Genomic DNA, 26,096 nt, shown 5'->3' with positions numbered 1-26,096 from the left:
TTTGCTTCAAGGCTTATAAAAACAGCAAGTTTGATTAAATGCATTTCAGGCCTATATGAAACAATGGGGCATAAACTGGAGAAAGGGTCAGAAACATGTATGAGACTGGGCAGAAGCAATTGCAAGAGTCTAGTGCAAATTCCATTTAGTGAGGGAGTAGCACACTAATGTTTAGGGTCTAGATGCCTCACAGCTCTCTGGCCACTTTAGGACCATTCCAGTGAATGTAAAGCAATGGGGGGAAATACAAGCCTGTGGGCTTGCAGCCTATGTTAGAGACAGAAAGCAAGGAAAGAGTCAGAAAAGGGACTGGGAACAGGAGGAAACAGAGGCAATGATTCTTAGGCAGAGAAGCTGCTGGAGAGGCAATTACCTCCCTCTTAGCAGCCTATAGCTGGGATTTCTGTGCAAGGAAACAACCTACCATTAGTTGTTTCTGTGTTTAAGGAAATGATTTTGTGTATATTCCTGATATATAAACAGTACTGCACTGGGCTTCCCGCCACTAGCTTCAGTTTCTCCTTTTAATAGAAACAACCCAAGGCCCCAGACAATGGGAAATTGCTTGGTTAAAGGAAAAACATTACCCCAGATGTAAAAGAACCCATATTCCATTACCCTGTATCATCTCAGCTCTGGGAATGCCATTTTTTTCTTAAGCCACTATGCTCTGTGTGATGGAGAGGAGACAAACCTCTGATGAGACCTTGAGGAGGGCAAAGGTAGACTTCACTATGTTTCTCCACTCTGTAACTTTTGAGTGGAATCATATACGGTACAGCAGACAGCACAGTAGCAGGGCAGCCAGGATCCAGACAGGCTGCCATTGTGTGACCGTGGAGACACTGGAAGCTCTGTGTCTGCAGAGGATCCATGGGTTGGAGACTTTGTTTTCTGCCTATTCTTTCTGTTTTCCAGTGAAAAAAGATTTATGAGTGAAATTGTATTTCTTATTGGACCACGCTTGCATAGTTGGGAGAGACTGCAAGCAAAACTTCAGGCTTTAAGTACCTTCCATCAGGGAACACATGAGGGGTCATTTAAACCCCAAATCTTGTCTCCCATCTCTTCTAACTATACAAATTGGTTTGATATAAAATACAATATTACCTCACCTCAAAAGTGTTGATCCTCTCATATGCCTAAATTGCAACTCTCTACTTGCAACTCTCAGTCTCATTTTATATTATGCCTTAATTTTATATGGAAGAAGGTGCTCATGGCTTGCACATTAACAGTCATTGGTGTACAAGCACCTACAATGAAACTCTCCATAGAATGAACTGAAGAACCAGGCTGTAATTGTACTTAGAGCCATTAAGAGAATGGCAGAGATGAAAGCAGGTCCCTTCACATGACAGTTGAAGCTCTAAGGTTCCAGGACATGTTGTCAATGTGACTTGTCTTGGATTAGGGGCTTCCCTATTGAAAAGTACAGGGCCCAAAAAAGGCAAATGACTAGGGTGTTCTAAAAAGTCAGCCTGCTGTGATTGGTAGAGAAACAGAGGTGCCAAACAGCTGCCTCTCAGGAAAGATCACAGGTACCTTACCTTACACAGCCATCATGCTGTCTACTGCTGCCCAGGTCGAGGAAGTTGGACAGGGGCACATTATGTAAAGCAACAAATCACACTGAGAAAAATACCTGATTCAGCAGCAGCAACATCAGCTCCAGACAGCATGAATGACAGGTGCCTCCTGCGACTGGGGGGGCACCATGGCGGTGAACAGGTACCTCCCACAGCTGCTGTCGGCAGTGTTGGTGGTGGGGGCTGCGTGGGGGAGTGGCGAGCAGCAGGCAGTGAGCAGGGACCTCCCACAGCCACTGTCTGCACTGTCAGCAGCAGCAAGCAGGGACCACCCACAGCTGCTGGTAGCCGCGTGGGCACCTAGTCCAAGACAAGTCACATTGGCAAGGGGCGGGGGTGGCGACCGCCCGCGGAAGCCAGTGGCAGCTTCAGCAGTGGCCAATCTCAGGGGGGCACATGTCCCCCTATGCACCACCTATGCCAGACACAAAACTGACCCACGTGGCCTGAAAGTCTGCTATTGTTTGGCAAAGGAGCAACAGTATTTATGAGCACATCCACACAAGCACACACATACATCTTGCTGCATCTCGAAGCCCTTCAAGACACTGCAAGAGGCATGTGCAGGAACAAAAAAGCATTCCTCATGCTGCAAATTTGCAGCACAGGAGAAAAATTAAGGGTAAAAAAAACTGCTCCACAGAACAGTGGGGCAAGGCACGGTCTCAGACCATACCTAGAGGCAACCTGGGAGTTGGTCCTCCAGGAGAGATGCTCTGGTTTCTGGCCAGAGTGCCTCTGTGGTGCTCCTGCTTCTCCTGGCACTGTCAAGGGTAAGTTAGGGATGTGGGGTGAAGGGTTTTATGGGTGTGGGTGGGCATGGGAAGTAGCAGGAGGATGTCAGGGGAGTTGGGAGGGGAGGGGGATGTCAAAGGCTATGGAGAGTGGCAGGGGGATGTCAGGAAGTGTCAGGAGTGGAGAGGGATATTAGGAGCTACGGGGAGCATAGGCAGATGTTGGGGAGTGGAGGGAGTGGAAGTGGATGTTGAGGTGGATGTTAGGAGTGGAGGGGGTTGTCTGGGCCTATGGGGAGCAGAGGCAAATGTTGAGGAGTGTTGAGAGTGGACGGGGATGTTGGCAGGGTGCAGGGGCTATGGGGAGTGGATGTCCCATATGTGGGTGGGTTCATGGAGGGGCTCAAGCAGAAGCTGCCACATACCTGCCCACCCCCCAGCCCCTGCAGTGCCAGAGGCAGCAGGCAGCGTGACTGTGGCTTTACTGCAGGCACAGCGGGCAGTGATGCAGTGCTGTGTGACCTGGGCTCCATACATACTGAATGGACTGGGCCCAGCCCGCTAGTACTGTGCACTGAATGGACCGGGCCAGGTTCATTCAGCATCTACGGAGCCCAGGTCACAGAGTGCCACAACACTGCCACTGTACCTGCAGCAGAGCCACAGCCCCACTTGCCTGCTGCTGCTGACACCGTGGCCATCGGATGGGGGAGCAGGTATGTGGCAGCCCCAGAGCCATCCCTACAGGTGTCCAGGGCCCAGGGCACGTCAGCCCATGAGAGGCCAGGGGGTGGTGAATGGCTGGAGCATGGATCCAGTGGCACATAGCAACCACAGCAGAGCCGGGAGCACATTGTGGGACCTGACCCGGCCCTGCCTGGCATTGCTCGCTAGTCCAGTGTTGCACCATAGTGGGATGCGTGGCTCTGGGAGGCATAACTCCTGTGCAAACACACACTAGCGTCAGCAGCTAGAGGTGCAGGGCCCCAGAACCACCCTGGACCTATCTCCTTGACAGCTGGCAGGCTTCATGGCTGCAGCAGCTATCAGGCCTGCAGATTTCACCCTGCTACCCCTTAACATATACACTGTCACCCATGTCACAAGTTTTGCTGGTCCACAGCTTGAGGTACAGTTTCCCCCAAACCACTACACCTGTCTCCTTGAAACTTGGCAGGCTTTGTGGCCTCAGCAGGGACTAGCATGCCTGCAGTTTTGACCCCACTGTGGCTTAACACACACATATGACCTGAGCTTTGCTTTCAAGGCTTTGGGGTGCGGTTTTCTCAAACTCCCTGCACCTCTCTCCTTGAAACTTAGCAGGCTTCATGCCCTCAGAAGGAGCTGGCATTTCTGCATGTTTCATCCAAATCAGGCCAGAAATGACAAAGGTATAGGCTGTTTTGACCTTCCCCATTATATTGTACAGGCAAAATGGTGAAAAAACAGCAAAACGGTGAAACGTTTCGATTTGCCTCATTTTGTTTTGAGGCTATTTCTACTATATCTGTTCCATTTTGATTTTGCTGTTTCAACCTCGAAACAGGTTGAAACAGCACCGAAACAAAACTGGTGGTGAAATTTCTCACAGCCCTATTATATATACATATACACATACATACATACATATATACATACACACACATATACACATACATACATATATATATACACACACATACACACCTATATATACACATATACACATACAAATATATAATATATATATACACACACACAGACACACACACATATATATATAGAATGCTCTTTTGTTCTAATTGTGGAAGAACATGGATTTGAGGGTATTTTTAAAAATGGATTTGGGATACTGCTGCAGCAGTCCAGCTGGCACAAGGGGTAGTGTCCCCAGGCACCAAATGGCCATGCCCCAGAAGCTCCTGTCTATTTGTATCCTTCAAGTATCGTGGGCTCCAAGGCCCACCTGGCTAAACTAATAGCCCCTACTGTGTGGGGCCAATGGGTGAAAGATACAATACAATTCTTGGGACAAAAAAGGCAACAGGATAGGAATGTCATGTGGGTCAAAGGGTCAAAATATGAAAATAAGTGTGCCTGAGAGGGACACCAAGCAGAGCCCCCCGGGCCATACCCACTAGTCCTCAAAGGCATCCAAGGAGCCAGTGGATGTTGCCCACTGGTGCTCCACCCAGAGACATGCACGGACAAGTGAGAGGAAAGTGGCCTAGCAGTATCTGGGCACCTTCCTGGCCAGAGCCTCCTTTCTGGTCAAATACAGGGCCCACTAGGCCAGGGCCAGGAGGAGGTTGATCAGGAGGTCCTGGGACTTGGTGGAGCCGTGGATGGGGTGACTGAAAACAAAAAGGTGGGGGGGTGAAATTCAACCAGCACCTCAAGAGGAAGCTCTGGAGGTGGAGGTGGAGGTGGAGGGGCTGCAGCCTGGCACACTCAAGGCTCATGTGTGCCAGGATCTCCCACTGCCCGCAGAAGGGACAGGAGACTGGGGTGTCCATGAAGCTCGCCACATACATGCCCATTGCAACGGCTCCATGGAGGAGCCACCAGCTGAGGTCCCCAGTGCTTTGAGGGTGGAGTACTGACTTAGCCACTGGGGTGCCCCAGCCATGCCCTCGCTGAGCAGGTCCCGCCACTTGGTGTCTGTGCAGGATACGAGGGCGGCATGATGGACAGTGTGGCACACAAGCATGTAGAGGTTATGGCAATGGATGGTAGAAAAGCAGACTGGTCTGGTATCCTCCAGCCAGCTCAGGTGGTAGAGCAGGGAGCAGCATGAAGCCAAGTGAGGTGCCAGCCCCACGACAAATTCCGGTGCGCTGGAGGACATGGGGGGTGGGCAGGGACTGCTGCTGCACAGGACCTGGTCAAGAAAGGCAAGGGTGTTGGGAGGTAGGGCACATTTCACCTCCTGGACCAGATGGCAGGTTGCACGTGTTGTGGGTAGACTCATGCACTGGGCCAGCGCAGAGAGGTCCACCCACTCCTGCCTGTCATAGTCTAGGAGATCTCAAATACAGGTGACACCAGCCAGGATCAACCTCTGTTGCAACCGGGGGTGCCTCTGCCACTGGCACCCCTAGCTGGGGGTTCCAAAGGAGGGGCTCAACGAGCAGGTTGACAACTGTTGCAGGGGATCTGGAGGTAGAGACCAGCCTCCAGGCCTGGAGGAAGTCCTGGTAGAAATCTGGCAGCCCTCACAGGTCTGCAGGGAGAAGCTCCACAGGCTGAGGAGCTGCCAGTCATATCGGAGACCCCAGAAATGGCAGAGGAAAGTGTGCCCCAGGTGACCCCATGCCACGTGGCTGCCAACACCATACACCAGTTACTGCAGGGCCTGAAGGTGGAATGCCATGATCTGGCTGTGCAGGCAAACCAGGCCCTGGCCGCCCTCCCACAAGGGAAGGCTCAGGACCTCTGCAGTGGCCCAGTGCCGTCCTGACCAGAAAAACTCCAGCACCCAGCTCTGGAGTTCCACCAGGACCTCCGGGGGCACAGGCAGGTTGTGTAAGCAGTGCCAGAGCATGGACAGGACCAGCTGGTTCAGCACCACCATTCTCCCACAAGGGAGAGACATCACAGGAGCGCAGCCCATGCCTGGAGTCGCTCTACCACCCTTGCATCCAGCTGGTGCCAGTTCTCTGGTGTGGAGGGTCTGTGGGGGATAGTAGACCCCCAAGTAGAGCAGCAAGCCCATGCCCCAATGGATCCCATGGAGCATGGTTGGGAGTAAGCCCACCTGCCACCCATCACCCACCGCCAGGCCAAAGCTTTTGACCTAGTTGAACCGGGCAGAGAAGGCCACCGAGTACAATACCTGGCCAGGTTGCCTGAATCCTGGACCATGAGGAGTATGTTGTCAGCATACGCTGACAGGACCAGCTGCACTGCCAGCTCCCGGGGCATCAGCCCTGCCACCCACTTCCGCAGGAGGACGAGGAAGGGCTCCAGGGCCAAGGCATACAGCTGGCCTGACAGTGGGCAGCCTTGACACACCCCTCTCCTGAATGGGATGGACTCCATCAGGGTCCAGCTGAGCTTGACCAAACATTCTGCAGAGGCCAAGAGCCAAGGGGAAAGCTGTCTGTTGCTCCCACCAGGACAGCCAGAACTCTCAGAAAGCCTCCCTGAAGCCCATATCCTCCAACAGGCTGGCATTGAAATGCCAGGAGGCTGACCCCAGATGCCCAGGCCGCAGTGTGGCCTGGGCCTAGACAAGGTGGTGATCGCTGAAAGCAGTCAGCCGGATGCCAGAGGAGTGGGCCCAGGCAAAGTGCAGCAAAGAGATATAAACTCAGTCTAACCAGGAGTGTCATGCCTGCTCCTCCCCCACCCTCACATAAGTGAAAGCAGGGGGTTCAGTGGGGTGACACGCACACCAGATGTCCACCAGGAAGTAGTCCATCAGGATCTCCCCAAGAATTCCCACAGAGGCCTGGTTCTGCTCCTTGCCTGACTGGTCTCATGCATCTAGGCTGATGTTAAAGTCTTCACCAAGGAGCAGGCACTCGTGAGGGTTGAGGATGCCAATGTATGTGGCTGCCTGGCAGAAGAAATCTGTCAACTCTGGGTCCTTTGCAGGAGAGTACACATGGAGAAGGTTCAGGACCAGCCTGGATCCGAAGGTGCAGCAGATGGCCTGGCACCACCTCAAAGTCCCAGAGAACCTCCAGCTGCAGGCCCAGGGAGAACAGGGTGGCCACCCCAGATGAGGTGGCTGAGAGATGACTAAAAAAGACCCTGCCTTCCTACTCCAGCCACCAATTTGGTGCATTGGCTGGAGTCATCAGAGTCTCCTGCAAGAACACGATGGGGTAACCCCTTTCCTGAAGGAAGGAGAACACCTGGCACCTCAGGAGACAGTTTCTGAAGCTGTGGACATTGAGGGTCACAATCTTAAATGAACTCATGGCTGGGGGGTGGAATAGATGGCTCAGCAGGGGTCTCACGCATCTCGATGCCTGTGTGGGGCCCACCAGTTTGCGTAGCACCCTCCCATACACATAGAGGGCATCTATGAAACTGCGGGCCCACCTATAGATCCAGGCATCGCAGCTTTCAGGACCCTTGTCTTCCCCTGCCAGCACCCTCGCAGTGGCAAGGACGCTGTCAAAATCTCCCCAGTGGTCCAAGGCTAGCTGTACCTTGCTGATGGACTGGCAGGTATAGTCACGGTCAAGAAATGCAAGTAGCTCATCCCTGGGGACCGCTGGGACAGAGAGGTCTGCAGACTTCATGGAGCCTGCTGGTCTTCGGGCATCCTCCTCCTCCTGGTCCTGGAGCTCAGAGGGCTCTTCCAGCACCATCTGAACCCCCCGGTATGCTAAGACCCTGGACTCTGGTTGGTATTGGGAGAGCTCTGCAGCCCCCTGGGACAGGGGTGGGGGTAAGGGTGGGGGTGGGGCTCTTTCACAAAATGGTGGGGTAGAGCTGGAGCCCTGGGGGTCTGTGCAGGGTCCCTGACGAAATCAGCCCATTGATTAGGGGACCCCACCATGACCCCCTCTGGTGCAGGACTATGGGTCAGGCTGCAGGTGAGGTTTTCCTGGGAGAGGGAGGGAAGAGACCCACCAGGCACTGGGGTGGCTCTGGCATTGGCTTTGGGGTCCTAGGAAAGGGGACCTCCTCCCTCAGAATTCACCAGGGTGAGTCCCAGGGCCTCTGTATCCCCTAGATCAGAGGGAGGAGGCTCTGCCACCAAGCCTTCCTTTGGGCAGGCCTCAGCCTCAGCACCCATGGTTTCAAGGGGTAGGCCTCGGTCAGCAGAATGACAGACTTCCCCCATGGGCTCCTGTTCAGGACTATCTAGCAGCCCTGAAACCTCCTTTGTGGGATAAAGATCCCCTTGCCATGAATGTGGGAGGCTGCCATGATCTTGGGGGCCCCCACTACCTGAGTCAGGGCCTGCACCCAGGTCTCAAAGTGCAGGTTCTCCCACATGGGCAGTTGGCACTTCACCCCATGCCTGTGTGTGAGTGCCAGAAAGGGGGCCCTGCTGCCCAAACTGGAAGGGCCAGCAGTGGAGGGTCCAGGCCCACAGTTTCAGGTCTCCCCACAGCTGCCTGTGCATAGCTGCGGTCCCTCCTCTGGGGACTCATGTTGGTGGGGTCTAAGCCAGGGCCAGGGTCAGGCTGAGTGGATGTGCTGGCTGGTGTAGTGCACCTGGTCCCCTCAGGCGCTGATGGTCTAGGCTTTGGGGCAGGGCCCTTGTTCTTACCACCCCCAGCTGTGAATGAGGCTAAAGAGGAGCCCTTCCCACTGTCCTTGCCCTTGGTTCCTGATAATGGGAGAGGGGGCTTGGGAACCCCTCCAGGTGGGACCTGGCCAGGGGCCAAAGTGGCACAATTTGCTCCACACCGAAGTGCATGTCTGGGCATGTGTGCTGAGGCAAAAAGCCCCAGCTCAAGTTTGCACTGCTTGTATTTGAGTTGCTGCAAACCCACGTGCCTGCATGTGTAGACACACCCTATGTGTCTATATATGAAAATCTCAGGGTTTGTGCAAGACACAGAGGAACATAGATTCTGCTCCAAAACACTAATAGGTGTCCTTCAACTTAAAATAGCAGTATGGATCCCTGTTTACTTCCATGGCACTCCATGCAGTGGTCTGACTATTCATTGAAAATAGTAGGACATTGGCATAGGAGATGAATTTGGAGGCACCCACAGTAGAAGGCTGAGAGGTGATCTTGTGGCCGCCTACAAATTCATTAGGGGGGTGCAGCAAGGGATTGGAGATGCTCTGTTCACCAGGGCGCCTCTCGGGGTAACAAGGAACAATGGTCACAAACTGACAGAGAGCAGATTTAGGCTAGATGTCAGGGAAACCTTCTTCATGGTAAGGGTGGCCTAAAATTGGAATGGGCTTCCAGGGGAGGTGGTGCTCTCCCCCACCTTGGGGGTGTTTAAGAGAAGGCTGGACAGGCATCTGGCTGGAGTCATCTGACCCCAGCACTCTTTCCTGCCCAGGCAGGGGGTCAGACTCAATGATTTGTTGAGGTCCCTTCTGACACTAGCATCTATGAATCTATGAATGACAAACGCCATGACTTTGGCTTGATCCTATGGGGTGGGGGTTGGGTGGCAGGTAGTTTTGCTAGCTTTCACACAAGTGACTGGAAGTGCCCTGTTATAATGCAAAATAAATGACAGTCATGGCATAGATTTTTAAAAAAAACATATTTCTGTCTTTTCTGTCTCTTTTATCCCAATCAGGTACAGCCACGGCAGCATGTTTGCTGTACTGTTGCAGGCTTGTGTGGGGTTTATAGCTAGAAGCTGGCTACCTCTGTTATACAACTGCTATACAACAGTTTCAAAGCAAATATGTTATGGCTTTCATCTATGGACCAGATGCATTGATATTTCTCCCATACAGAGATCCCATCCTGTGGGTTCTGTGTCAATACCTTCACAAACTTTCCCTGAACAAAGTGACAGAATATACACAATGCACTTGCTGGTCACAGAGGTACAAAAAAAATCAGACAGTTCTTGTGATAATGATTCCCTGGATAATGTTGGGCTCGAACCAGTCCCCAAAGGCCATAGAAAATTTTCTTCTAAGTCCACAAATCTTCTGCTATATTGGAAAAGGGAAGGGAGGTGAGAGAGCTCTGCCCCCAGAAACCTTCATTATGGTCTGAGCAGCAAGACAGCCACCTAAATTACTTCAAATTTCCATAAAGCTACAAAAGCCTGGAAGTGTCAGTGAGATGGGATTCAGTCACTGGCACTTCATTACTAGAGGAGAGGCGGGGGGAAAGACGAGGATATGGAGTCACCAGAATAATCCAAAGAAGATGATGATTAAAACTGCAAATCCGCAACCTCAACCCTAATCCCCTCTGTGAAAAGTGAAGATTAAGCTGAGTCCCAGCACAGATAACTCTATCTTCTTTCTAAGTTACATGTTAAATTTCAGCCTCCTCTCAAGAGACAGAGCACATGGATATTGCTTTTTCTCTACAGTAATTAGAAAAGTAAAAAAGAAAGTAAACAGTGCTGATTGCATAATAGCTTGAATAGTAAAGCAGGCTTCCTTTGTGCTCCCTGATTACTTTATTAGTGTGCTGAATATTTCTACACAGCTTGAAAGAATGAATGAAGGTGGTTATTTCAGGTCCTTGGAGTCATTACATTTTTGACTGTGCTAAAGCAGTGGGTCAAATCCTTCTTCCATTCATACAAGGGTAAAACTGCAAGTAACCCCCATTGATTTGACTAAACTAGCAGCAGATCAACATCCATGTGACTAACAGCACAGCACACTTTGGCCCTGGAATTTGATACATTATGGAGCATTTCCCCTCTCTCCCCAAATCTTTGTTTTTTGATAGTATCTTTAAAATGAAATTGTGCCTTCTGTGATCTATAAATACATTGGAAGGGATTCTGATCTCAGAGACAGATTTATTAAAATAGTTAAGCTTTTAAAAAGCGCCACTGATTTCTTTGGACTAGTTGTGATGGTTCACATCTTGACCAGCACAACAGGAATAGTACCTGGGGTCCTCAGGCAAAATACATGAGTTGTTATAGCCTAAGCTAAAGAACCAGCACTCTATCTATAATTCAGGTACTCTATACAGGCACATACAACAAATACTGGGACAGACTGTTTAAACTTATGCATGCGATTAAATGCTTTACCAGACTACAGTTTTACCATGGGTTTACACTGATCTAACTCCATTAAGTCCTAATGAGCTTCCTCTTCATTGACAATGGAATGCAATCAGGAAGCAGGTTTCTTCAGGCAACCAATCACATAATTAAATCATCATTAGCAGCAGCAGTCTCTCTATATGAGTATGATACTTTCCAGTAAATAGGGGAGTCATCCACAAGCCTGTAGATGACTGAGGAGCCTGATCTGAGATTGTTTGACTGCAAATAGCACGACAAATAAGTACAGGAGGAAGGAGTATCAGGTCACAGCCCTTTCCCTTTCTCATCTATCCACCTCCATTGTTGAGGCAAGTGTGGTTGAAATGGTCAAGGCATTTTGGGGGAAGATTCTTTGCTCAAGTGTCCAAAGTACAGATGTTAATATCATTTTCTTAAGATTGACCTTCAATGTGTCCTTGAATCTCTTCTTTTGCCTACCGCTGGAGCAGTGACCAAGAGCAAACTGGGAATATAGGACCTGTTTTTGGAGCCAGATGTCAGACATTCTTATGACGTGTCCTCTCCAATGGAGCTGGTGCCATATAAACATGGCTTCAGTGCTGACGGTGTTTGCTAGAGCCAGAGCTGTTCATTCTTCTGTCTTTCCAATTGATTAGGAGGATTTTCCAAAGATATCACTCCTAGCAACATTTCATAGATTTCATAGACACTAGGCTGGAAGGACCTTACAAGATCATCAGGTCCTGCCCTCTGCCCAAGGGGCAGGAAGTCAGCTGGGGTCAAATGATCCCAGTAAGATAGGCACCCAACTGTTTCTTGAAAGTGCCCAAAGTAGGTGCTTGCATTACATAGAAGGGGGGAGTCTTTTTTAGACCCTGGGGACTTGGATAGTAAAGAAGTTTTTTCTTATGTTCAGCCTAAAATGGTCTTCCAGGAGTTTGACACCATTGGACCTTGTCTTCCCTTGGGGTGCTCTGGTGGACAGACATTCTCCCAGTTCCTGATGAACACCCTTTATGTACTTATAGGTTGCCAGCAAGTCACCCCTGAGCCTACACTTCTCCAGGCTGAACAATCCCATCGTTCTCAGCCTCTCTTCATAAGGTCTGCTCTTTTGTCCTCTGATCAGGGACGTGGCTCTCATCTGGACTCTTTCAAACTTCTCCACATCCTTCCTGAATTGTGGAGCCCAGAATTGGATAAGGTACTCCAGCTGCGGCCTCACCAAGGCCAAGTAAAGCAGGAGGATAACTTCCTGAGTCTTGCTTGAGATGCCTCAGTAGTTGCAAGCCAGAGCTTTGTTTGCCTTTCTGGCTGCAGTATCGCATTGGTGGTTCATGTTCATCTTGTGGTAAATCATGATTCCCAAGTCTCTTTTAGTTGTGTTGCTAACGAGTGTAGCACTGCCGAGCATATAAGTATGATGCAGGTTTTTTCTCCTGAGGTGGAGCACCTTGCATTTCTCCATGTTGAATGCCATCAGGTTTTCATCCGCTCATCTTGTAAGCCTGTTGAGGTCAGCCTGGATTGCCAACCTATTCTCAAGTGCAACCACACTTCCCCATAGTTTGATGTCATCAGTGAACTTAGCCAGTCCACTTCTGACACCAGAGTCCAGATCATTTATAAGTATTTTAAAGAGTACAGGTCCAATAACAGAGCCCTGGGGGATGCCACTGGTCACTATGCACCATGATGATTCAGTTCCATCAGCTATCACTCTGGGTCTGGACCTCAGAGCCAATTCCCCAGCCATTGGACCATAAGCTTGTCAAGGCCACAGTTCCCCAATTTTGCCATGAGGACATCATAGGACACCAGGTCAAGGGCTTTTTTGAAGTCCAAATATAAGATATCAACCTTTTCTCTTTTGTCCAGGTGATGTGTCACCTGGTCATAGAAGGAAATGAGATTGGTCAGGCAAGACTATCTGCAACAAAGCCGTGTTTGCTATCTCTCAGAATGTTGCCTTCCATTAGCCTAATGTTAATGGTTTCTCAGATGATCTTTTTCAAGATCTTTCCAGGAATTTAGGTCAAACTGATTGGCCTGTATTTTCCCAGATCTTCCTTCTTCCGTTTCTTGAAGATAGGCACCACAATGTCCCTCTTCCAATCTTCAGGTACCTTGCCCGAGCACCACGAGTTCTCAAATACCCTTGCCAATGGCCACACTATGATGTCAGCCAGTTCCTTTAGCACTTTTGGGTGCATTCCATCTGGGCCAGCTAATTTCTAGATGTCCAGCCTTGCAAGGTGTTCCCTCACAAGATATACACCAATGATGGGTGTATGTTCACCTTTATCCTGGTAATCCTGCATCTTGTCAGGCAGGGTGATCCCCTTGGACTCATTAAGGACCACAGCAAAGTAATCATTGCAGTGATTGGCTTTTTCCTGGGTGTGTTATCAGCTGCCCCATTTGAAGAAGAACTTTTTATAGTCCTTGACTTGTGTAGCCAGTTGGAGTTTGGTTACAGCCTTGGCTTTCCTAGTTCACTCCCTACAGGCATGGACCAGTGCTGAATACTGCTCCTTAGTGGTGCTTCCTGTCTTCCATTCTTTTTTAAGCTTCTCTTTTTAGATATACAAGGTCCATGAGTTACCTATGGAGCCAAGGGGGTTGCTGAGCCCTTTTACTACATTTCCTATAGGCTGGAATGGACTTCCCTTATGCTTCAAGGATCATTTATTTAAGGAGTGACCACTCCTTGTGGACTCCCTCCCCCACCCATCAGATCATGGTCTCTCAGGCCCTTGACAGCTAGCCTCCTGAGCTTGTGAAAGTCAGTTTTCCTAAAGTCAAGAACTTCTGCATTGCTGATTGACTCGTCAGCTTTGCAATGGATAGTGAAAGTGATCACCTTGTGGCCACTGTTTCCCAGCTTCCCTTTGATTCTTAGGTTGCTGACTAGATCAACTCCTTTGGACAGTACCAGGTCCAGCAGCGCCTTACGTCTTGTCAGCCTGTAAACTTCTTGAGACAGATAGAGCTCATCCATGCATGTGAGGAAGCTCTACAACCAATAATTCCAAAGGTTTCAGGGGCTTTCAATATGTCATTCAGGTTTCACACCCAGGCAGCAAGGTAGGCATGGTAGACATGAAGTTTTGTTTTGGATCCTGATGCCATGATCATCAAAGACACAATTTAGGAGACATCCAAAAGCAGCACTGGCAACTTTTATATGGTGTTGAATATCATCATCTATGTTTACTTTTTGGGAAAAGTGGCAAACTAAGTAGGAGAAATGCTCAATATTCTCAAAAGATTGCCCTCTAATTGTAAAGGGGCAGCTGGTTGGTTTGGGGTAGGTTGGTAAAGTATCTGGATTTTGTGAAATTGACAGTGAATCTAAGCATTTCATATGCTTCACAAAACCAATCAAGAGTGACCTGGAGCTCTTCAACTGAGTAGACACACACAATACAGTCATCAGCATATTAAAGATCATCAGTAAAGGTGTTGACTGTCTGAGATTTGAAATGTAACCAATTGATCTTATAGAGATTCCTGTCCATGCTATACTGGATGCTGATTTCAGATGGAAGGCTTTCAGCAATGAGCTCCAGAATAGCAGCAATATAAATGGAAATGAGTGTTGATGCAATCTCACATCCTGGAATCAGAACTCCAGTTCTGATAATGAAGGGATCTATTTCTGAGCCATTGCTTAGAACAGTTATTGTCATGTTGTTGTGAAGAAGTATGGTAATGATAATGGTAACAAATTTTGGTGGGCATCTAAATCTCATGAGGATCTTCCATGGGTGCTTTCTATTCATTGAATCAAAGGCTTTAGGTCAATGAAGGCCAAGTAAATATCCCAGCATTGCTTGTGGCACTTCTCCTGAAGCTGTCTAGCAATAAAAATCATGTTTATGTATCACTGAGTGGTCTGAAACCACATTGGGTCTTGAGTAGAATCTCCTCAGTGAGGAAAATGGGTAATTAAATAATTAGATAAACAAAGAGTCTTAAGCCAAATTGCACTGATGACAGTGAGATTTCCACTGACTTGAAAGGGAGCAAGAGCAAATCCTATAGAATATTTGTTGATTATACACTTTCCCCTTTTAGTATTTCAAATTATCTCATGTTCAAGATGGGATCTGCAGTGCCTCAACAGAGGACTGTTATTTATGAAAAGAGAGACTGAATTTCAGGGGAATAACTTGGGATCAGGGAAGCAGCTCTCCAATCAAGCAGAATATTGCATGTCAGAGTTGATGTAATCAGTGTCTAGGGGCAGAGGGTCTTAGCTATATTGCCCTCACAGAAATCCCTGCCAACAGGTCTGCTAAGCAAGTTCCAAAGAGAGGCATTTGCATGAATGGCTGTCCTTCTAGCTGATTGAAGGGTACTGCAGTGGGGCAGCTCTCAGTGGAGAAGCCAAGAGGAGGCAACAAGACAAAAAAAGGGCTATTTGACTGCATCAGCATCACACATCTTATATCAGCCAAACTCTGGTGGCATTTGGACTGAGGCAATAATTACCAGAGAGCCTGGCTTTCTCTGATAAAAAATATCCCCAATTTTCAGATTAAAAAAGTAACTCAAAATCCACATTTTGCCCATGATTAAAATGAGAAATCTATCTATATATTAGTGGTGTTTCATTTTAATCACAGAAAAAAATGTGGATTTGAGATTACTTTTTTTTAATCCAAAAATTGGGGATTTTATCAGAGAAAACGAGGATCCCTGATAAAAGCTAATTAATAATATTTTGTTTCTAACCCAAATATAGGGGAGAACTTTAAAAACAGGACAAACTTTACTGACATCTTTAAAATACAGCCATAGAAAAATTACAAAGCATGATAATTAGTGTTTATTTGTACAACATAACTGTGGGGAAAGAGGGAGTTCTTCATTAACAGCACAAATGTACTAACATGTGTTTCAAAGGTATTAATATGGTGGGTAATGTTAATGGAAATATAATAGAGTGAGATGCTCTCAAAAAACATCAGCTTTAGTCAGAAAAAGACATGAATAGAATTTTAATGAGAAAAATCAGTTTTGCAGTAAGTATACAAAGAACAAGTATTCTCACTCCATTTTCAGTCTAAATAACTTTAGCACTGGGCATGTCTACACAAGATGCTACATCACCATTGTTACTGTGCCATCATTTATTATTTGCTTTAGGAAGTACTAAATGATGGTGCAGTCACAGCTGTTATTGCACGGGCAGTGCATGGTTATTTTTAGCAGCTACGTAGCTGTAGCACACAAGAAGCCATCATTCTGAGGTCCAAAGATGGACTAATGCTCTTCAAAGATGACTCCACATTAACACACGGTAGCAGGAGAACTTTCAAGAGCTCCTGAACTGAGATTCTAATGTGAAAGACAATGCCATTGAAGCTACTCCACAACACCCCAAATATTCAACACCAGATAAAATCTGCCAGTGCTGCCTTTGAACGTCTCCCAGATTGTGTCTTTGATGATCGTGAAATCAGAACCCAAAACAAAACTTCATGTCTACCAAACTGTTCTCATCCCTACCTTGTTATAGGGTTGTGAAACTTGGATAACATATCAGAAACCTCAGAAAGTTTTGGAATGTTTCCACCAGTGATATCTTTGGAAGATCCTTTGGAAGAACAAATGCTAGTGATCTGGCTCTAGCAAACAATATCAGCATTGAAGCCATATTTATACAGCACCATCCAACTCACAGTTGTGGGGGACATGTCATAAGGATATCTGACAACTGGCTCCCAAAACAGGCCCCATATCCCAACTCACTGAGGATCACTGTTCCAGAGATATGCAAAAGAAGAGACACAAAAGCACCTTGAAGGTCAATCTGAAGAAATGCGATATTAACATCAATACCTGGAAGACTCAAACACTAAATCTTATGGCACCATGATGTATGACAAGGCATTGGTTATTGAAGCAGACTTACTTCACAAATGAAGCAGATAGACAAGAAAGAGAAAGGAAAAGATCTGTGACCCAACATCACCAAGGTCTACTCCTTCCTCCTGGAACTATTTGCCACATCTGCAGTTAGATATGCAGATCTCATATCAGTCTTCTTAGTCATAGGGTGATCATACACCTCAGATTGGCTAGGACAGTCCTGGATTTTGGAGGCCATCATGCCCTGTGCCTGAAACCAAGCAGGCAATCTGGCCCTGCAGGCTTCAGGGAGAGAAGTTCCAGAGGGTCATCATTGCAGGAGATGAACTAGGAGGCACTTGAGCTGTCCTGTAGCTGGAAGGAGAGAGTTAAAGGGAATTATGGCTTCTGGGGAAGCAGTGACACTGAGTAAGGTGGATTCTAGTTGTACAACAGTTTGCTTGTATTTATGTCGGGATTAGATTTGAAACCAGAAGACTGGAAGGTGGCTGTAGAGAAGGAAGGAGACCATGAAGGGGTGCCTGGTGGAGCACTTAGTGACAGGCAGCCTAGCCTGGGGTCCAGGACTCAAAGGGATGAGGGCTGACATGATGAGTTGAGCCAAGGCTGGGATTGTCAAGGCCAGTGTCAAGCCTATTTGTTGCATATGGGGAACATGAGCCTATGCCCACCACAAACAACTATGAGCACTCCATAAAAAGGGAGGCCACTGAGAACACAACAAATTATTGCTTGGGACAAATAAAAAAGAAAACAGGAAAGGGAGTGAGGTTACAGGTTCAAAATAAGGAATCTGGAAGGAGACACTGAGCAGAGCACACTGGTCAGCACTTACTGCCCCCTATAAATGTCAACTAATGAAACTCTACCCAGAGATGTGAGGAGAGGAGTGAGTGGAAGACAGCCCCATACTTGCCTAGGTTCCCCCCAGCCAGAACTTCCTATATCACTATCTTGGCTAGGGCCAGGAGGAGGTTGACCAGGATGTCCTGGGAGGTGGTGGGGTCATGGATGGGGAGTACACAAAAGAAAAGAGGGGAGAAGTGTAGCCAGAATCTCAGCAAGGGGTTCTGGAGGAAGCAGAAGTGGGGCTGCAGCCTGACTCTCTCAAGGTAGGTGTGCACCAGGATCTCTCTCTGTTGGGTTGGGGTCAGATACCCAGCACTAGTGCAGACCAAGGCAAGGAGAGGTAAGGCTAGTGAAAGCCACCCAGCCTGGGGTCAGGAACCCAAAAAACTGAGGACTGAGGCAAAGCTACAGCAGCCATGCTGGGGCTGGGAGCCCAGAGGGCTGGAGGAGTTAAGCCAGAGGAGGGCAATTATTTTGGGTGGAGGGCCACTTACTAAGTTTTGACAAGCCATCCAGGGCCACATGACAGACAGACCAGGGCAAATAAATATTTATTTTTTACATACTTTAGGGGCTGTGCAGCCAGATAGAATGGCCTGGCAGGCCGCATCTGGCCCACAGGCCGCATTTTGCCCACCCCTGAATTCAACCAAGGCCAGGAGGGCTAAGGTAACAGCAGAGAGGGTGAAAGCCCAGGGAAAGGGAGTGAAGCTCAAGGGGGGCAAAAGCTGAGCTAGGGCCAGGGGCCCAGGGACAAATGAGAGCCATGCCAGGGTCAGGGGCCCAGCAGGGTAGGTGGATTGTCAGACAGACAGGGCCAGAGGGCCCAGTGAAAACTTCAAGTAATATGTGCAAGGCATGGGTATGGCTACAGGGGAGGACAGAGGCTATTAACACAGCCCACAAGGTGATTGGTGCCCTGAGGTATTAATAGAGCCAGGGAGGCCACAAGTTAGTGCCTGAGGGGCAAGGCTAAGGTGGGCTGGGCTCACTTCAGGATAAGTTACATCAAGGCATGGCAGGAGAGGAAAATGGGAGAGTACCCCAAGGAAACAGATTGGGGCAGGAGTTGCATGGCTACCAGGGGCATCATGGGGCCTGCTGTCACAGGGGCACTTGGGTGCCCCGTGCCTAGAAGGAAATAAAGAGAGCTGCCAATCAGCAGGGCAGCCCAGGTGCCGGTTGCTGGGGCAACCAGGCAGGTCATGTGGCCAGAAGGGGGCAGTGCCGGGCCTATATAAACAGCCCAGGCTGGAGCCTAGCTGGCAGTTCCCTCCAGACAGCCGCAGGAGCAGGAGCTCTGTGGGAGAGCTGAGCAGCCCGAGTCGATGGTTGCAGCCTGACCACTCTGACCGGCTGCAGTGATGCAGGGGTAGAGAGAACCCTGATGGAGGTATGAGAGAGAGCCAGCATAGAGCAGAGTTGGTATTATAAGCTCGGGGGTTTATGATGCGTTATAGCCGGCTGGCTTATAGTTTTGTTGAGTTGTGATTATTACACCAGAGGACCGGGCAAGGCTGTAGGGGTGGAGGAGGCCTCAGCAGGAGCTCCCCAGTAAGGTGGGGGAGTTCCTGGCACCACGAAGGGTGCCGCATTGTGGGGTTGTCCTGACCCCAGCCCATTGGGGCAACTTCAGGAGAGTCCAGTAGAGGCGGAAGCCCAGTAGGTAACGGGTCCAGGAAGGTGGGTCTAAGCACTGGGGGGGTCCCGACCCCAGCCCAGTGTGGGCATTACCGGGACAGGTCCCAATTGGAAATCCCAATTGGGAAGAGCCCCAGTGGGGCGTAGGCCCGAGTCGGGCATAGACAGGCCCGAGTGTGGGCGGGGAGCACAAGGGGCATGACCACAGGCCCGAGTGCGGGCATAGAAGGCCCGAGTGCGGGCAGCGAGCGCAAGGAGTGCGAGTAAGGGCCCCAGGGTGGGGCAGCAGAGCGCAAGAGGTGCGATTACAGGCCCAAGTGTGGGCGCAGAGCTCGAGAAGCGCAGCATAGGCTCAGAGAGGGCGAGAAACCCAGAAGGGGCGAGAGGCCCCAAGAGAGGACGAGGAGCATGGGCAACACAAGATAGGCCCCAGTGGGGCGAGGCCCAGGCGTGGCAAGCCCAGAGGCACCGGTAAAGGGGTACATGATAAGCCCAGGAGTGTCAGAGAGGGGCGCCGGGGCGTATCAAGCCCCAGGGGCGCCAGGTGTGTGACAGACCCAGGGATGCCAGAGAGGGGCGCCGGAGGGCAAGGACAGAATAACGACCAGGGACAACTGCGAGGCTTGGGGCGTGCTGAAGGGGAGGTAGGAGGCACGCATCACCCATAAGGCAGGGGTGCACTGGGGCACCCCACTTGGAACGGGGCATAGAAGAGAGCGGTGTCTAGAGTGATAAGAGGCAGCCTTCCATTTGAACCTATAACATCAAAGACGTGGCGGGCGAGTTAAGGGTGCTGGATCACCTTAATTGACATGGCAGGGGGCGCTAGCGAGTTCATGGCCGCTCGAGGGCCCCACTCCGTGACACCTGCGACAAGGCCAAAACTCGTTGTTGGACATACAACTTTTCAAAAGACATCTAAGTGCTCTAAGGCAGAGGTGTCAAAGGTATGGCCCATGGAGCCATTTCACCTGTCTTCAGGGCTCTCAGGAGGGATGGGAATACAGGACTAGGCACGTGGAGGTAAGGCTCACTGCCAAAATCCAGGTCATGGAGCTCCACTCCATGTGTCAGTGATGAAGGGCGGGGAGAGATTGAGCAACAGCTGCATTAACCCTGGCACCACCCCTGCCCCTGCTCACCCCATCAGCAGAACTAGGTCTAGATCAGTAGGCCTGTAAGGCTCTTCAGAGTCCAGATACAGCCCCCCACGGGCTGAGTGAGTTTGACATCTCTGCTATCTAGGAGATTTGCCAGCAAAACTGCAAGATAAAGTACACAGGATTGGTGTTGCTATGGTACTGTCCTTTCAGTATCAGTCATTCTTTCTAGGGTCGTAAAGTTCCACTCTATCAAACCTTAATGATTTCTTAATTTCATGCTCAACATTCTCCCATACTGGTCCTGCTTAGTCAAGTAAATGGGCTAGGGTGTGGGCATTTTGCTTGTATACACTGGCAGGCCAGAGCCCAGACCATATTTTACGTCTGCTGTTACCTGAGGGGTTTTTTTCTTTTCTTTTCTTTTTTTTAGATTTAAAAAGGTTAAAGTGAAAACTGAAAACCAAGTCTTCATGCCTGAGCTGTAATGACTGTAATACACGGAGAGAGCTCTGACCACTTCAGAACTGTAACACACATGAAATCAAGTGGACACCTCTAACATTTGGAAGTCAGTGGAGCGACTACCTGTCATTTTCTTTTTTTCCCCCTAATGGATTTAGTCTGTCATTTGTTTTTGTTTGTTTCCTTTCTGGCATACTATGAAATAAAAAATTTAAGTCCCATTCTCAGGAAAAGCACCAGTAGAGGAAGGGGAAAAATGTTATAATTTATCTAAGGTACTGGATCAGAAGGAGGGAAAAACAGAAAACATATTTTTGACACCTGCCCTTTACACTAGACTATATTATTCTGAAAGGAGCACAGTACCATAAGTAGCCTTTAGGGCCAATTTGCAATATTGCTTCAAGCATGGTTGCTTACAACTTAATTTCACCTCAAACTACCTAAAAGCAAACTGCATTTGAAGCAATAGCCCTGCAGCTGTGGATCACACAGTAAAATCTTTTCACTGATACCACACAGAAAGTTGATTAAAACTGCGGGTCTTGTGGATCTCTCACATTTCAATGAATGCAGAATCAAAAGTGATTAAGCACAGAATTGCCTGGATTTTCTTGCTATTTCCCTGTTAATTATTTTCATTTTTTTTTAGTAAATATGGTCTCCCAGGATTTCATTTTAGCTCAATATATTATTCTCATATGTAACACAAATGAAATGGATGTGCGTAAATCCTTATTACATTCCATTTCATTTCACTAGCTGACTTCCCTGCGGTACTTAGACTTGTTTAAATTTTTTATTGAATTGGAAGCTAAAGCTAACATGTCCTTAATGCCCAGGGATATAAGACGAGCTGGACAAAATTCTCTGTCAACTCTTTTAGTCACCAAAAAAATCAGACTCGGGTCATCCACAACTCTTGGCAAATGTATGTGAAATTTGTTGCAATGTTAAAGTTAAAAAAAAAATCTTTAAAAAGTTAGTAGGCTCCATTTTGAGATTTTCAACAGAAAATATCCAGAAGTTCATTTCAAAAGTATGTCCCATTTAGAAATATATGTACATTAATTTCAGAGTTCTAAATATAAAACAAAAACCACTAAATGAAATGAAATGTTCCATTGCAAATCAAATAGAATATTCCATTCAACCCAGAATGAATGTCTTCAGCATCTCTTTAGATAGAAAACTGGGGAAAAGATCATTTCAGGTCAATCTAAACCAAAACTTTTAACTGTTTGTGAGCCCTGACCCCAATGAACAAGCAGTCATGAATACTGCATGACCCCAGTGGTTGTGGGGGGCACAGCTGTGCAGGTGGTGGTGGGAGCCCAGTGGGGGTGAGCTCCTGCAGATGCCACCAGCACTGTCAGTGGCGCGGGTGACAGAGGGTGGCAATCAGCGACCACAGGTTGGCGACCACCCACAGGCACTGCCAGCAGTGGTGGTGGTGGCCAGAGGTGATCATGCAGCGGCTTTTTTGCAAGGGGTGCACCGCCATGCACCTGCATGCACCCCTATGCATTGCCCCTACAAACAGTTATTCACATAACTGTAATCAAGCACCAGCTTATGTCCTTTGCTAAACTGAAAGACTGCACCAAGATCTGGAGTAGAAATATGGCATAAAACTAGGAGCTAGGAATAAGAATACATATGTATTTGTACCCATTACTAGATGAAACAATTTTCAAGACCAGCTTAGAATATGGAAAATTTCCCTTGTAGAATGCAAACTCATTCTGTGGCTATGGGGATGACATGGATCTGGGTTGACTAACTTTTAAATGAAAAATTGGGCTTTTGATGAAACAGGAATTTCTTCATCAAGTACTCACTTTTCAGAAAAAATCCTTTTCATTGTGGGGACACTAGAAACTTGCAAACCAATTTTTCAACCAAAAACAAGGAAAAAAAGATTTTTCAGTGAAAAGTAGAATTTTTTTCAGATAAAAAAAATCCAACATGCTCTACATGTGGCTTCTCTACCTCTGTACCCATCTGAAATATTAGTATAATGATACTAATTTGCCTACCTTACAGGATTAATTAGCGCTTATAATGTGTAGCAAAGATCTGAAATGCTGCATAAGTATTATTAGGGCCAATTTTTTTAAAGGATTGCTCTTCATCAGAAGCCTAATAGCTGCATATTGGCTAATGCTAATTACATGAGTTAGTCTTGGCATATTGCTTTGCTCTGTCACGTCTGTGTAAATGCCTCTTAAAAGGGCACAAATTGTTCACTCTAAGAAACCTTAAACAGCAAATTTCACCCTAGAATAAACCTGGAACAAAGTTAGCCACAAAGAATTAATCTGGGTATATATAATCTCCCTCTCTCCTCTAGTACAATACAGTCAACTCAGCTGGGTAGTCAAAAAGCCTGAGGCTGAATTGATTCTTTCTTTGCAGGTTAGTCTAAGATGCACAGATTAAACTGAAACATAAGTGAACTAACATTTACCTTTCATTCAGGAAATGCAGCCACATGCCTGCAGAGGGTCAGGCCAGAAACTGGGAGCACTAGAGCACAGTTCTCTGGCACATAGTCAGCATGAGCTATGCATTTGCTTCCTCTTCCTGCTGCCTGTGAAGTTTCTGGGATTTGTGGTCCAAAATCACAACAACAGTATTCTGCAGGGTTGCTCAGTGCTTCCTCTTCCTGTTTCCTGGTGCCTCTGGGATTTGTAGTCCACAGTTACAACCAGCAGTTAGTTTGAGTAGGGAAAGGGGTGTCTTGCTTTTATGCAAGGTATCTGTGCTTGCATAAAAACTTTCTTAGTCAAGAAAGTTTGCTCTATGCTGATATATCAGGGAAGTCAGAAACCTACATTTCTGCCATTATACTGTCATACAAGTGAGCCTCATGTTACAGTTGTTAGTGATGTAGTTAATTGTAATAGACATGGGACAGGTATTCAATGGCTTATAAATACTGTATGTAGCTGGCTTATTGGGAATAGCTACTGTACGGCTTTTTTTAAGGGTTTGGGTATATTAGAATGTTACTGCATGCATATGGTGGTTTAATTTAATAACAGATCTCTGTTTGGAAGTTAGTGGGAAAACAATATGATAGCAGTAGATAAGCAACCTCCCAGTAAACACAGCAGAGACTCATTAAGAGATAAAGTCCAAATTCTTAGCTGAAAAGTTGATATTGCCATTTTCCAGCCAAAGTTACATGACTGGTTTTGCCAAGGCTGGTAGACAAAAGATGAAAAGACACAAAATGGGTCCAAAAAGTCACTCTCTAGCGAGAAGGGAGAAATGGGGGAAACAGTTGTTAGACAGCTGCTAACAGAGATCAGACTCCATTGGAGTCAGACAGGAACCAAACTCTATTGGAGGATCTGTCAAAGAAAAATCTGCCTGGCTCACTTCAACAGCCTGCTAAGGCTTAAGGGAAGATAGACAAGCATATAGACCTTTTGTTATATTAAAAATCTTTTTTTCTTCTTATGCATATTTCGTTCCTGTTGTTGAGATAAAATACTTTTACTAATACTTGGTTTTAGTATTCCCTGTATTCCCCATGGCTCATAGACTTCTGGGGGAAGAACCCAACTGATTCTGGTAAATAATCATGGTTGCTGACAAATACCAGTAATCATGAACTCCAAGGCCTGGTCTAAGGGTGGGCTTAGACCTCAAAGACACGAAGGCACAGGGCCTAAAACCTATGGGGATAAAGAGAAGATCAGTGTCTCTAGGCCTATACTGTGACATATGACTAGACTTCCTGAGCCCACTGGTTCAGATCTTGGTTGTATTAATTCAGAAGCTTCCTCTGAAAAAAGAGAAAAAGTATTGCATACAGGACTTCTCTATGCAATTTTAACAAGGAGCTGATGCTCACTAACTGCTTTTCATATTGGGGGGTGCATCTACACATGAAATTAATACACAGCAGTAAACTCCAGCGCAGTTTGTGCTAGAGTTTATTGTTCCCAGGCTCTGCATTTACACATGTGCCTGGGACCACAGCACACTTAGCCAGGTCAGAGCAGCCCCAGCCTGGCAGGGGACCCAGGAGTCAGCCTGCCAGCCTGGGGCTTCTTCCCCCCATCTGCCCCAGCTCAACATGCTGTGGAAGGCCTGGCTGGGGCACAAACTAGTCAACAGGCAATCCCCACACTGAAGCACCTTTGTGCCCCAACCAGTCAGTGCAGTGTCTACATGTGCACTGCTGAGTTTTTTACTCCACAGCAGGAGAGTGCTTATAAATATGAGTATTATCCTGCTGCAGAGTAAATTAGGTTATAATTTAAGCCCAGCATAATAGGGGCATATGTGTAGATGCGCAACATTTACTGCGCAGCTAATTAGTCTACTACGCAGTAAATGTCTCATGTAGACACACCCCCTGACTAAAACTTTACAACCCTGTAGTGCCCTGTAAACTGGTAGTTGTTTTTCCCTGGAGCAGTAGTTGCATTTCTATGATCTCTAGTCTTGCAGCAAGAAATTTCCTAGAGATCTCTGAAGTGTAGAATCAGAACCAAGGCATTCAGAATGAAAGGCTCTTTGTGTTTCTATACAGTATCTAAATTTAAGTGTGATCATTTTCAATATGAAAGTCTCTGTTTAAAGGAAAGCTAAGTCTACTAAATGTCTCAATGGCAAAAATCAGGGATAAAAAGAGTTTGGGATGATATTTCAAAAGGTCTAAGGTATGGCTTCTCTTTCTGGAGGTATAATTCTTGCCTGAAAAATTTTCTCCCATACTTTTGCACTTAAAAAATGGAATGTGAGTGCCTATCTGTGGTTCTACAGCTCTAACTACCTTCTTTATTCCTGCAATTAACTTCATTGTGCTGATTTGTGCCTGCTATTCAATTCCAGGTACAAAGAGTAAATGCAAAATGAGAAGCTGACCTTCTGAAAATTAGGCTGTAAATTGCCCCTAGCATCCCTTGCATTTGACTTCAGATTTACCATATACTAAATAGATAAATTAGATAGATATGGAACTGATTCATCATTATACTATGTAATAATGGATAACTCATCCTTTAGATCTCTGAATAAGCTGACATGTAGTCTTTCTGCATGCCAGCTAAATGGCATCTCCATCACAATACAAGGAGGGGGAGATGGCTGGAGTAGCCAAGCAAATCAGGAAAAACAGCCAGCTAAATTGAGTGCTTTCTAATCTAATGCATTTAAGTCATACTCAATAAAGCTTGCCAACAATCCCAG

Source organism: Crocodylus siamensis, chromosome 1 (genome assembly GCF_052110815.1).
Source record: "Crocodylus siamensis isolate JL-2025a chromosome 1, ASM5211081v1, whole genome shotgun sequence".
Taxonomy (NCBI): domain Eukaryota; kingdom Metazoa; phylum Chordata; order Crocodylia; family Crocodylidae; genus Crocodylus; species Crocodylus siamensis.
The sequence above is the reverse complement of the archived record's forward strand: the minus strand, read 5'-3'. Positions refer to the sequence as shown.